At 48.6% G+C, this 13,174-nt stretch overlaps 1 long non-coding RNA gene across 3 annotated transcripts in view; it reads left to right on the top strand.

The window, feature by feature from the left end:
* Positions 1–12,504: 12,504 nt before the first annotated feature.
* Positions 12,505–13,174, top strand: part of LOC121584708 — a 30,583-nt gene continuing 29,913 nt past the window's right edge. For all 3 annotated transcript variants that reach the window (XR_006003752.2, XR_006003751.2, XR_006003750.2), the window contains exon 1: positions 12,505–12,993. This is a non-coding gene — a long non-coding RNA (uncharacterized LOC121584708). The remainder of the gene's footprint in view (positions 12,994–13,174) is intronic.

Genomic DNA, 13,174 nt, shown 5'->3' with positions numbered 1-13,174 from the left:
CTATTCTCAGCTCGTTACCTGTATAAAAGACACCTGGGAGCCAGAAATCTTTCTGATTGAGAGGGGGTCAAATACTTATTTCCCTCATTAAAATGCAAATCAATTTATAACAATTTTGACATGCGTTTTTTCTGGACTTGTTTGTTGTTATTCTGTCTCTCACTGTTCAAATAAACCTACCATTAAAACTATAGACTGATCATTTCTTTGTCAGTGGGCAAACGTACAAAATCAGCAGGGGATCAAATACTTTTTTCCCTCACTGTAAAAAGAGGAGGATCCCATCAGCTTTCTATAGGCTAGGCCTACTATATTTCTCAACTTTCTTAATATTAAGCATATTGCTTCTCTTTACAACAGGAGAATAGCCTACCTGGCTGGCATGAAAATGAACCACGGGAAAAGCATCCTCCATAGATTGCATGTGCATAGATTACATGTATTCTTTCCCCCATGACCCTGTTCTGAGACAGCTATTTCAGCCACACCCATTATTGACAGGTGTATAAAATCGAGCACATAGCCATGCAATCTCCATAGACAAACATTTGCAGTAGAATGGCCTTACTGAAGATCTCAGTGATTTTCAACGTAGCACCGTTTCCAACAAGTTAGTCCGTCACATTTCTGCCCTACTAGAGCTGCCCCGGTTAACTGTAAGTGCTGTTATTGTGAAGTGGAAACGTCTAGGAGCAACAACAGCTCAGCCGCGAAGTGGTAGACCACACAAGCTCACAGAATGGGACAGCCGAGTGCTCAAGCACGCAGCACGTAAAAATTGTCTGTGCTCGATTGCAACACTCACTCCCGAATTCCAAACTGCCTCTGGAAGCAACGTCAGCACAAGAACTGTTCGTCGGGAGCTTAATGAAAGCAGCCGCACACAAGCCTAAGATCACCATGCGCAATGCCAAGCGTCGGCTGGAGTGGTGTAAAGCTTGCCGCCATTGGACTCTAGAGCAGTGGAAATGCGTTCTCTGGAGTGATGAATCACACCATCGGACGAATCTGGGTTTGGCGGATGCCAGGAGAACGCTACCTGCCCAAATGCATAGTGCCAACTGTACATTTTGGTGGAGGAGGAATAATGGTCTCTGGCTGTTTTTCATGGTTTGGGCTAGGCCCCTTAGTTCCAGTGAAGGGAAATCTTCATGCTACAGCATACAATGACATTCTAGACAATTCTGTGCTTCCAACCTTGTGGCAACAGTTTGGGGAAGGCCCTTTCCTGTTTCAGCATGACAATGCCCCTGTGCATAAAGCGAGGTCCATACAGAAATGGTTTATCGAGATCGGTGTGGAAGAACTTGACTGGCCTGCACAGAGCCCTGACCTCAACCCCATCGAACACCTTTGGGATGAATTGGAACGCCGACTCCGAGCCAGGCCTAATTGCCCAACCTCACTGATACTCGTGTGGCTGAATGGAAGCAAGTCCCCGCAGCAATGTTCCAAAATCTAGTGGAAAGCCTTCCCAGAAGAGTGGAGGCTGTTATATCAGCAAAGGGGGGACCAACTCCCTATTAATGCCCATGATTTTGGAACGAGATGTTCGACGAGCAGGTGTCCACATACTTTTGGTCATGTAGTGTATATTATTTAGTATGTAAAGACAATATTAAACTAAGAATAGTCTGATGGGTGACAATATTAGCCTATCACTTGTGAATGATGCCCTGCGTGTGCAGTAAGGTAAGAAACAGTGTATGTTTTGATAAGGTTTGTATCACAACTAAAGCGGCCAAATAACGTCTTAAAATGAAGAACATGAATCCGCTTTACAACTGGTGTAGAGTCTAACTGGCATACATAGGCAGCGTGTGAGTTTCAAGTTTGGGGAAGATCATTTTCACCATAAAAATACACCTTTGTAATAAAGCCTTACATGCATAATCGCATTTGCGGTCACTTTTGAGAATAGTGATTTCCTGCTAATTGATTGCATTTTGGAACATTCACACTTATAGCCTACTGCCGTGTGCGTATTGCTGCGCTTATAATGTGAAGAAAAAGCTACATTTTCTGATCTGTTGCATCAGCCTCATTGCTTGTAAAAGTTTTTTTGATGCGAGTGGTTGTATTAATTTAGGATCTATCACATCCCACAACTGTCCCAGAGTATGTTTTGAATATTTATTTCTCGCACAGAAGGACAAGTTGACCAATAGAATAGGTCAGCTTTTGTACTGTGGGGGATAGTAGATTGACATAGGCTAGTGCTTTTGCTGTTCGTAAGGCCTACTCATCTTGTTGGCTGACGAAAAGTACATGTGGACAGTTCTTTTATCATCTTCAATATGCACCTCGGAATTCGATAAGAGGGACGCGCGCAGTCACGTCCCCGATGTCGCATCATGCAGCCTTAGAATCTATAAAAAATCTAAACATATAGCCCAACGTTTGTATCACAACTAAAGTTGCATTAATAACTCTAAATTAAGCATATAGGAGGAACTGTTTCTTTGTTAACCACTCAACACAGAATAGCCGCATGTGCGCACTCCCTCGGAAATCGTTTGGAGAAAATATCCTTGTCACGGTTTCGGCCGAGGCTGCTCCTCCTCCTTGTTCGGGCAGGTTTCGGCGGTCGTCGTCCCCGGAGTACTAGCTGCCACAGATCTATGTTTCATGTTCGTTTGGTTTTGTCTTGATGTTGTACACCTGTGTCTAGTTAGTCCTCATTAGTGTCCTATTTAGTTCTCGTTGTGTGTGTATGGTGTTGTGTGTGATTGCTCTTCTGTTTTGGTGTTCTGAGCTACGTACTTCCCTCCGTTGTTTGGAGAGGTTTTCGCACATGTTAGTGCGCCTTTTGTTTGACGCCTGTGTGCGCCTTTATTTCGCCTCCGGGCTATTTGTGCTCGTGTACTACGTGAATAATTCACTAAAGTCTTTTGGACTTAGCTTCTGCGTCCTGCGCTTGATTCCTGCACCACACCCACCTTCAGCACCCCTGACAGAATCACACACCATATGAATGGAATCAGCAGGAGCAACAGTCACCCCTGAGTCGCTGGAGGAGCATGTCCGCGGCCAGGACGACCAGATCAGACAACTGGGGACCGCTCTACAGGACGTCATCGACACCCTGCACCGATGGGAGTCCAGAGGGGTACCCACACCTCCACCTACCCTGCCACCCCCATCGGCCGGTCCACCAGTCCCAGGTCCGGAACCCAGTGGGATTCGGCTCTCGCTCCCGAGGGCGTATGACGGAACAGCTGCCGGGTGTCAGGGTTCCTCCCTGCAGGTGGAGCTCTACCTGGCCACTGTACACCCGGTGCCCTCGGGACACGAGAGCGTTTCCGCCCTCATCTCCTGTCTCACGGGCAAGGCGTTGGAATGGGCCAACGCCGAGTGGAGGAGGATGGACGCCACCACCATCTCCTACGCCGAGTTCTCCCGTCGCTTCAAGGCCGTGTTCGACCATCCACCTGAGGGCAAAGCGGCGGGGGAGCGTCTATTCCACCTGAGACAGGGGAGGAGGAGCGCACAGGCGTTCGCGCTGGAGTTCCGGACTCTAGCGGCAGACGCAGGGTGGAATGAACGGGCCCTCATCGACCATTTTCGATGTAGCCTACGGGAGGACGTTCAACGTGAGTTGGCCTGCAGGGACACCAATTTCACCTTCGACCAGTTGGTCGATATGTCCATCCGTCTGGACACCCTGCTGGCCACCCGTGGACGTCCCGAGTGGGGTCCGTCCATTCCACCCTCCGGCACCTCCGAGCCGAGCCCTATGGAGCTCGGGGGTGCTGGCGCTAGAGAAAGGAGGAGGAGGAGCCCGAGGGGGCCTGTCCCCTGCACCAAGTGCGGTCGTGGAGGGCACACTGCGGCAGGTGCTGGGGAGGGTTCCCCGAGGGAGGAGACAACAGGCCCCGCACTGGGGAGCCTTCCCAGGTGAGTAGACGCCCCACTTACCCAGAGCTCTCTGTTGCGCACTTTTGTATACCTGTTTGTTTTCCACAGGTTGCACCTCATTCCCAGCATAAGGCGCTAGTAGATTCAGGCGCAGCTGGGAATTTTGTTGATCGGAAGTTTTGTTTAGATTTAGGGATCCCTCTCCTGCCTGTTGACAAGCCTTTTCCCGTTCATGCTTTAGATAGCCGCCCGTTGGGGTCGGGGTTGATTAGGGGGAAGTCACAGCGCCACTTAGGATGTGTGCGCAGGGGGGTCATGAGGAGACTATACAGTTGTATCTGATCGACTCTCCTGCGTACCCGGTGGTGCTGGGAATTCCCTGGTTAAGCACCCATAACCCTGCTATTTCGTGGCAACAGAGGGCTCTCAATGGGTGGTCTGCTCAGTGTGAGGGGCGATGTCTGGGTGTTTCCGTAGGGGCGACTTCGGTGGAAAGTCCAAACCAAGTGCCCGCACTGCACATTCCGCCTGAATATGGTGATTTAGCTCTCGTGTTTAGTAAAGCTAGGGCGACGCAGTTGCCTCCTCATAGACAGGGGGATTGTGCGATTGATCTCCAGGAAGGAGCAGCGCTCCCACGGAGCCACGTGTATCCTTTGTCTCAAGAGGAGAGAAAAGCTATGGAAACTTACATAGCCGAATCTTTGAGACAGGGATACATACGGCCCTCCACTTCTCCCGCCGCCTCGAGCTTCTTTTTTGTGAAGAAAAAAGATGGAGGGTTGCGCCCGTGCATAGATTACCGTGGTCTCAATCAGATTACTGTGAAATACAGTTATCCACTCCCTCTGATTGCGACCATGACGGAGTCATTGCATGGAGCGCGGTTTTTCACAAAACTGGATCTCAGGAGCGCGTATAACTTGGTGTGCATTAAGGAGGGCGACGAATGGAAAACAGCGTTTAGTACCACGTCAGGTCATTTCGAGTATCTCGTCATGCCATATGGGTTGATGAATGCTCCATCAGTCTTCCAATCCTTCGTAGATGACATTTTCCGGGATATGCAGGGGCAAGGGGTGGTCGTGTACATTGATGACATTCTAGTGTACTCGTCTACCCGAGCCGAGCATATAGCCCTGGTGCGTCGTGTATTGAGGAGGCTGTTGGAGCACGACCTATATGTCAAGGCAGAGAATTGTCTGTTTTTCCAGGAGTCGGTCTCCTTTTTGGGTTATCGGTTGTCCGCGTCAGGGGTGAGAATGGAGGTGGATCGTGTGTCAGCTGTGCGTAATTGGCAAACCCCAACCACTGTCAAAGAGGTGCAGCAGTTCTTGGGCTTTGCGAATTACTACCGGAGGTTTATCCGGGGTTTTGGACAGGTGGCAGCTCCCATCACGTCCCTTCTGAAAGGAGGTCCGGTGCGCCTGCAGTGGTCAGCTGATGCGGACAGGGCCTTTAGGAGACTGAAGGACCTGTTTACGTCGGCTCCGGTGCTGGCGCATCCGGACCCCGCATTACCCTTTCAGGTCGAGGTGGACGCGTCTGAGGCCGGTATAGGGGCCGTACTCTCTCAACGGTCCGGCACGCCACCTAAACTCCGCCCCTGTGCTTTTTACTCTAAAAAGCTCAGCCCGGCGGAGCGAAATTATGACGTCGGGTACAGGGAGCTGTTAGCTGTAGTTCAGGCCCTTAAGGTGTGGAGGCATTGGCTTGAGGGGGCTCAACACCCTTTCCTCATTTTGACTGACCATCGGAACCTGGAGTACATCCGGGCAGCGAGGAGACTGAACCTCGCCAGGCTCGATGGAGTATGTTTCTCGCCAGGTTCGTATTTAAAATCACGTACATCCCTGGGTCCCAGAATGGTAAGGCAGATGCGCTGTCCCCGGCGGTATGACACGGAGGAGAGGTCCGTTGAGCCTACTCCCATACTACCGGAGTCTTGTCTTGTGGCACCGGTGGTGTGGGAGGTCGATGCTGAAATCGAGCGAGCGTTGCGTACCGACCCCAGCCCTCCACAGTGTCCTGAGGGTCGGAAGTACGTTCCGCTCGAGATTCGGGATCGACTCATTTACTGGGCTCACACGTCACCCTCCTCTGGACATCCGGGTATTGGCCGGACAGTGCATTGTCTTAGCACTAAATACTGGTGGCCCACGTTAGCCAGGGATGTGAGGGTTTATGTCTCCTCCTGCTCGGTGTGCGCCCAGTGTAAGGTGCCCAGACACCTTCCCAGGGGTAAGTTACAACCCCTGCCCGCTCCACAACGACCATGGTCCCACCTCTCGGTGGATTTTATAACAGACCTTCCCCTCTCTCAGGGGAATACTACCATCCTGGTCGTTGTGGACCGGTTCTCTAAGGCCTGTCGTCTTCTCCCTATGTCGGGTCTTCCTACTGCCCTACAAACCGCAGAGGCACTATTTACCCACGTCTTCCGGCATTACGGGGTACCCGAGGATATAGTGTCTGATCGAGGCCCCCAGTTTACCTCCCGAGTATGGAGAGCGTTCATGGAGCGTTTGGGGGTCTCGGTGAGCCTTACCTCAGGGTACCACCCGGAGAGTAACGGGCAGGTAGAACGAGTCAACCAGGATGTGGGTAGGTTTCTGAGGTCGTATTGCCAGGACCGGCCTGAGGCGTGGGCTCGGTACATTCCCTGGGCCGAGATGGCCCAGAACTCTCTCCGCCACTCCTCTACCAACCTAACCCCCTTCCAATGTGTGTTAGGTTACCAGCCGGTTCTGGCACCTTGGCAGCAGAGCCAGATCGAGGCCCCTGCGGTGGATGATTGGATGAGGCGCTCGGAGGAGACGTGGAACGCTGCACACGTCCACCTGCAGCGGGCCATCCGTCGTCACAAGGCGAGCGCCGATCTCCACCGCAGTGAGGGGCCGGTGTACGCACCCGGAGATCGAGTCTGGCTCTCTACCAGAAACCTACCCGGTCCACTCCAGGAAGGTGAGATAGGAGAGACTCCTCCGCCCCCACTGGACATCGAGGGGGCTCCGGTGTACACCGTTCGGTCCATCTTGGACTCAAGACGCCGGATGGGGGGTCTCCAGTATCTCGTGGAGTGGGAGGGGTACGGCCCGGAGGAGCGGTGCTGGGTGCCGCGGAGGGACATCCTAGACCCATCTCTCCTGTCGGAGTTCCACCGGGACCATCCCGCGCCCTGCTCCGCGCCCTCCTGGTCGTCCCCGAGGCCGGGGTCGGCGCACGGTCAAGGGGGGGGTACTGTCACGGTTTCGGCCGAGGCTGCTCCTCCTCCTTGTTCGGGCAGGTTTCGGCGGTCGTCGTCCCCGGAGTACTAGCTGCCACAGATCTATGTTTCATGTTCGTTTGGTTTTGTCTTGATGTTGTACACCTGTGTCTAGTTAGTCCTCATTAGTGTCCTATTTAGTTCTCGTTGTGTGTGTATGGTGTTGTGTGTGATTGCTCTTCTGTTTTGGTGTTCTGAGCTACGTACTTCCCTCCGTTGTTTGGAGAGGTTTTCGCACATGTTAGTGCGCCTTTTGTTTGACGCCTGTGTGCGCCTTTATTTCGCCTCCGGGCTATTTGTGCTCGTGTACTACGTGAATAATTCACTAAAGTCTTTTGGACTTAGCTTCTGCGTCCTGCGCTTGATTCCTGCACCACACCCACCTTCAGCACCCCTGACAATCCTTTCTATTTTATTCAGCTATGTTCAATTCTATTCTTCATATTATAAAATAATATAAAATAATGCCACAGAATTCTAAGCAAATCTTGTCTGCTAAACGAACTAGTGTAGCCCACAGCCATATGGCATAGCCAGATCAGGGCCTAACATAAGGACATTTCAGAGTATGCTATTCTGTTCTTCTGAAATAGACTACAGTTTCTTTAGACCTGTGTAAAATAAATAATGCATTTATTGTAATGGTGTAGGCTATATTACCTGGATTTATTATACTTTTTGTATTAAATGAATATGTAGATGTTCCAAAGGTCTACATCAGTGGCTTGTAGGCTATGCTTGGAAGCCAGGAGATGCTAAACATGCTTATGTTAATTAACGGTAAATTATTGTGAGACCAGCAGTTATTTGCTTCACAAAATTTAATCACCACAGCCCTAGGCCAGAGTAAGGCAGGTATAGGGCCAGAGTATTTTGATTTTTGATTTTAAGACAGATTAATTTATTTTATTTTTTAGGCAGGTATGGGGCCAGAGTAAGGCAGGGGCCGGGTGAGTGAGTGAGTACATGTCCTTGGACAGGCCGAGCATGTTCAAACACCTCTGGGAGGTCTGCAGTGTTTGGTCTGGCGCTGCTCTGTTGCACATCCACAACACCGTGCAACAGGATCTGAGGGCTAAAGGCCTGGCCTGTCACTCCTCAGCCAGCTCCTCAGGGACATCCTGTCACGGTGCTCCCCTCGGGCCCCTGGGGACGTTCAGTCATCTTGACCCCTCTCGTTGGGTCCTGTAGGGTGGGGGGAGGTCCTCTCTCTGTACCCCTTTTCACCCCACTGTGAGTGAACCCACCAGGCCAGGACTCATGGAATAGCTCTATCCTGACACCCAGCCCCTGCCACTCATAAGAAGCCAAGAGCCCAAAGTGAAGTTCAAAGAGCCGAGCAGGACACACCAACACAGCAGATCAAAGGGTTGCACCACCTCGACATCCAGCCCTGCAATTTGAGCCCTGCCTCGTTTTTAACCTCATCAGTCCCAGGGACCCCATCAAAAATAGGTGTGTTTTCACTAATGTCATTTATCTGCATGTTTAGCCTCACAATTAAGTGTTTTACCATTTTCTTTCCAGGACACCCAGAGCTAAAGTAGAACACAAAGCAATTTTACATAAACAGTTGCATTCAGGAGTTTTATTGACAAATGTCAATAAAAAAATAAGGTCCGCCAAGCAAAAACCTGAAAAAAATGCATTTATAAGAATGCTGCAAGTACAGAAATTGTTTGTTCAGTGACAACTGAGTGGAGTTTGGGTTCGTGACAGCAGCAACTATGTGAGCTTATTACAGTATTATAGACACTCTGTCCAGGGACTTCCTATGATCCTCTATGTAGAAGAAACCCTTACCTTCTAACAACTCTTGTGTGGCTTGTCAGTGTCATAGAACAAAACAGATTATGTGTGTGTACCTGAGTCTCATCTTTTCATAGTGGGGTCACAATAGTTTGTACCTTTGGACTTTACAAACGTTTCTGTGAGAATAAACGTTTTTGGGATTCGCCCTTGTCTCACAAACACTGCTCTAGCTCGGCCCCCGTTAACCGCGCAGGCTAATGGTTGGTATCGGTGGATGCAGAAGAAATAGACGAACCAGAGTCGGTAGCTCAAACACACAATGTTTAAGAGGGGTTAGAAGCACTAAATTATACCGGCGTGATTGTGGGGCTCAAATCTGTGAAGGTCCGTCACTGCCCTAACGTCAACATCCCCCAAGACAAGTCTTCTCCTTCAATTCCCATTCCAAGAGAGGGCTAGTGACTGTTACTAAATTGACTGAAAGATTATTACCAAACAAGTGAGAGGTAAGACAAAGTGGGTAGATATTGGGGAAAAAAAGTGAAACTATTCAATCAAACACTATGGCGAAATAGTCAATTGCTGATTACTGTGTGAGACAGAAAAGTGTAAAAGGGATCTATGAAAAAGGACAGATTATGGACTGTGACTTTTCTATGCTATATTTGGACATGGATTCCTATAACTCTGTGCTCATTGTTCTGTTGGTCTCTTTAGATTTACAATGACACACAAATGAATGACACTTCCTGGAAATGAGGGAAAGTTTTCATCTAAAAGAGGTGGAGAGTTTCATATTATTTCTCACATGAAGGTTTTTAATGCCACTGCAATGATAAGAGATGCCCCTTATCAGTGCCCCCTCAAACACTTGGAATTTGAATGGAAAATATACTTCAAAGGCCAGAAGCATCTAATCTCCTCCACTCTCTCTCCACGCTGCACATTCCCTAGGATAATAAGATTCTGCTTTTCTGACATTCTTAGGGATCTCAACCAAGGATGATAATTTCATCTCTCTCTCTCTCATTAGGTTGTTGTACTGCACTGTGAGATAATCTCTGCAACAGCACTACTGTATATCTGTGGAACCCATCCCACTCTTATGTAAAAGCCCTATTTTACGGCATTATACACATACACACACACACACACACACACACACACACACACACACACACACACACTCACGGCCATAACTGACATCCCAGTGGTCTAGTTTCCATAACTGACATCCCAGTGGCCTAGTTTCCATAACTGACATCCCAGTGGCCTAGTTTCCATAACTGACATCCCAGTGGCCTAGTTTCCATAACTGACATCCCAGTGGTCTAGTTTCCATAACTGACATCCCAGTGGCCTAGTTTCCATAACTGACATCCCAGTGGCCTAGTTTCCATAAATGACATCCCAGTGGCCTAGTTTCCATAACTGACATCCCAGTGGCCTAGTTTCCATAACTGACATCCCAGTGGCCTAGTTTCCATAAATGACATCCCAGTGGCCTAGTTTCCATAAATGACATCCCAGTGGCCTAGTTTCCATAAATGACATCCCAGTGGCCTAGTTTCCATAAATGACATCCCAGTGGCCTAGTTTCCCGGTGGCCCAGAAAGAGCAAGCATGACTCTCTCAGATCTGCTGTGGTCACAAAATCCTGCTGGGACCATCCATTCAGATGGCCAATGGATACACAGAGGACCCGTCCACTATCTGAATCAACAGAGATGTACTGCACCTTTCCCTGAAACACACAACTCAATGTGACGCAACACTAACCCATATCCTCATATGTGTGTGTGTGTGTATGTATGTGTGCTAGCGTGTGTGTGTGTGCATACTATAGGTTCCATGTGAGCTGTAGGATGGCGTGTAGCAGTAAGCAGCTAGGGCCAGGCAGCACAGAGAGCCCCTACAGGTAAAGGTCTGTGTTTAGTCTGACGAAGGGCAGGTTGAGGACAGGCCTGTCATCAGAGGCACAGCTGCAGGACATGATCCCCCTCCCCCCATCCTCCCCATCGGCCCCCACACCTCAGCTCTGCACCAGAGGTTATCTGAACATGTGGAGATCATACACTATCTCATCAAAGGAACATAAGAGAAAAACAGATAAATAGCATAGATAGCAAACAACAGAGGTATAATCATATCAATGTAGAGGATGGGATATGTTAATGTGGGTAACAGAAAGAACACTGATGCTCATAAAACCACTGTGCTGAACTAGCTTTCATTATCGTTGGGATGTAGTGCTGTCTCAGAAGTCACTGATGTCAGGCAGGTGCCTTACAGACACACACACACACACACTCGCACCCACAAACACACACACACACACAGCCATGAATCCTTTATAGCTTAGCTACCTACACAGTATACATATTCCACTTCAAATTACATGAAATACTGTACAATAATCCCCATTGTAAGATATTCTATCAAATCTTCTCTCAAGCGCACATTCTCCCCTCTCACATCTTTAGACATTTCTACTTTAATATCACCTCCATCTAATTCGGCGTGGATTCGTGCAGACACAGTATTTTCTCAACCCAAAACAAAAGTATTGTGTGCCAGTGTGGCGCAGTGCGTGGAGCAGAGTGATGTTATCGAGGTCACTCTGATCTAATCAGGTGTGAATGAAAGCTCTTGGCAGCGCTCCCGGGCCCAGCCTGTCGTCATCACTGGGAAGGGAGAGGGGGAGAGAGAGGAGAGAGGGGGAGAGAGAGGGAGAAAGAGAGGAGAGAGGGGGAAGGAGTGTGGGGCTGCATCGTAGGGAGACATATAGATGTCCGGCTCTGTGGGACACTAGGGGTTTAGCCAGCCTCTACTCTGCATGACTGGGTGGTGGATGGTAGAGAGAGAAATTGCCATCCGTAGTGAAACTAGACAAAAGCAGAGGAGACTGTCCCCTGTAGCTCAGTTGGTAGAGCATGGCGCTTGCAATGCCAGGGTTGTGGGTTCGTTTCCCACGGGGGACCAGTATGAAAAATGTATGCACTCAATTGTAAGTCGCTCTGGATAAGAGTGTCTGCTAAATGACTAAAATGTAAAATGAGACTCAAATTAATCATTTTTCAACTATTATGAGATCAGAATTTGGCATTTGTATGTACCATCAATGATGCAAAAGATCTTGTATTATTTAAAAAAAAAATAAAGTTGGGTAAGACATTGTGGCTGATATTCTTCATTGTATACTCATAAGTGTGTCATAAAAAAAGAGATTATATTTCAATTATAAAACTGCATACTGGTGAGAAGATTCCTTTGTTTCACAAATACTAAACATTACACCTCTTCTCTGTATAGGCTGCTCTGGCTGGCAGAGTAGCAGAACTCTCAGGATGTTTTTTTCACAGCCAGCCTGTCACCCAAACACAGCCCCCGCCCACACCAGCAGCCATTCAATAGAGAGGGGCTCTACTTTCAATGGTCTGAACACTGCCCAATCACTGAGCCCTAGCCTCTGGCTCTCAAAGGCTCAGCCAATAACTGCTCTTCCTCTTCCACACATGACTAAATGTGCTCCTGTCCATCAACTGGTTCATATATATATAGTTCATGTAAGAAAATGTGGAGCAGTTCAATAACTTGCGTAGTCAAGCTCCTTTGTGTGTATGTGTGTGTTTGTATGTGTCTGTGTGTATGAAAGGGAGAGAAACAGAGTGAGAGAGAATGGAGGGAGAAAGAGGGAGAGAGAGAGCGAGAGAGAGAGATTGGGGGATTTGTAAGGCATTTATATTAGCTAACTTCTGGCTGAATTCAATTTGGAACAGGCAGAAGATCAGATAGACAGACAGCGTTTGTTAGCGTGTGTGATTGTGTGAATGTGTTTTAGTATGTGTGTTTGTGTGTGTGGGACAGAGACAGGGATAGAGGGACAGAGGGAGGGAGGGAGGGAGAAGAACCCGTTCCCCTCAGTTCCACACTAATCTCGTTCCCAGCAATAGCCTGGGGACGAGGTTAGTTCCACACTAACTCTTCAATGTGTTCACTTGAGGGAAGTTATGGAAGCTTTTTTTCTTTCCTTTTTTCCCACCTATACACTCTTCAACATTCTGCAATAACATTGACGAGACAAGAAGAGAACTGAATAACTTTCCACTATTATTTAGGTGAGTATCCTTTATTTCTCTAACTCTTCCTCTCCCCCCCAGTGTCTATTCATTTACAATCTATGTTTTGTAATAGTTCACCTCTGGCCAACTGTGCCAGTCTCTCTCCTCTGCATGGTTTCTGCATGGCTCGGAATATAGAACACATTCTCCCCATTATACGCCTGATTCAATCTTTTCT

The sequence above is a fragment of the Coregonus clupeaformis genome, chromosome 16 (assembly GCF_020615455.1).
Source record: "Coregonus clupeaformis isolate EN_2021a chromosome 16, ASM2061545v1, whole genome shotgun sequence".
Taxonomy (NCBI): domain Eukaryota; kingdom Metazoa; phylum Chordata; class Actinopteri; order Salmoniformes; family Salmonidae; genus Coregonus; species Coregonus clupeaformis.
The sequence above is the reverse complement of the archived record's forward strand: the minus strand, read 5'-3'. Positions and strand labels throughout refer to the sequence as shown.